Genomic DNA, 1,056 nt, shown 5'->3' with positions numbered 1-1,056 from the left:
ACATGATGCATTTTCTTGGACTGCTGGTGCTATGTTTATCAACAGGTTACATCTTTAAGGAATCAATTACCATAATACCTACTATAAAGTGAAAGAAAGTGAAATTGAAGTCGCTCAGTCCTGTCTGACTCTTTGAGACCCCATGGACTGTAGCCTACCACGCTCCTCTGTCCATAGGATTTTCCAGGCAAGAGTACTGGAGTGGGCTGCCATTTCCTTCTCTAGAGGATCTTCCCTACCCAGGGATCAAACCTGGGTCTCCTGCATTGTAGGCAGATGCTTTACCGTCTGAGCCACCAGGGAAGTCCTACTATAAAGACATGTATAAACCAATAGAGGGTTCATGCTCCAATCATGGATGACAATTCCACAAATAAGTCTATATGAATGTTAGAAATATGTCTTTACAGTTTGCTTTTCCCTCAAGCAAATTTAGGCAATTTTTAAAGAATAAGAATATACGTTATACTATTGCATAATAATCATTCAGTGCTAAAGTTTATTCTTCACCTATCATTTGCCCTCAAGCCCCAATGAAAATTTTAGTGTCTATGTCCTAAATGCTCTGATCTTGAATTTTCAGAAGAAATTTAAGTAACTTAAATAGAGGTTAAAGGATTTCTTCAGTTTTTGTGAAACAGAGCATCTGAAGATGTATAGCTTCCCAACTGAAGCAGTCAGGGTTTTGACAGCATAGGGAGACCTGAATAGCTGCCTTCATAGTTTTGATTCAGGCCATGATTTTTGACTTTAAGCAAAACTCATGGATGCAGGTCGTGTCTTTTGCTCGGGGTTGCAATAACCATCAGAGCAGTTTTTCTAAGAATTACTTTTGGAAGCCTCATGGTGTATAAGCAACTCATGGTTCCCAAGGCAAGGCAGAAAGATAGTAGAAAGGAAAAGAAGTTGAATATGTGGGGGCCAAGTGGGAAAGGGGCAAAAGACAGAAGGCAAGAAGGAAAAAGGCAATGCTCTGTTGTGTTTATTTAGTCCTTTTACATCTTATATTTTGGCCCTCTGCTGCAAGTGTGAATGGGCAGTCTTCTCTGGTATATC

At 39.9% G+C, this 1,056-nt stretch overlaps 1 non-coding gene across 1 annotated transcript; it reads right to left on the bottom strand.

Annotated features, from left to right (window-relative positions):
- Positions 1-231: 231 nt before the first annotated feature.
- TRNAC-ACA lies at positions 232-303 on the bottom strand. Its single transcript has one exon. It is a non-coding gene; the product is annotated as a tRNA-Cys (tRNA).
- Positions 304-1,056: the final 753 nt, after the last annotated feature.

This window comes from Cervus elaphus, chromosome 33, assembly GCF_910594005.1.
Source record: "Cervus elaphus chromosome 33, mCerEla1.1, whole genome shotgun sequence".
Classification (NCBI taxonomy): domain Eukaryota; kingdom Metazoa; phylum Chordata; class Mammalia; order Artiodactyla; family Cervidae; genus Cervus; species Cervus elaphus.
The sequence above is the reverse complement of the archived record's forward strand: the minus strand, read 5'-3'. Positions and strand labels throughout refer to the sequence as shown.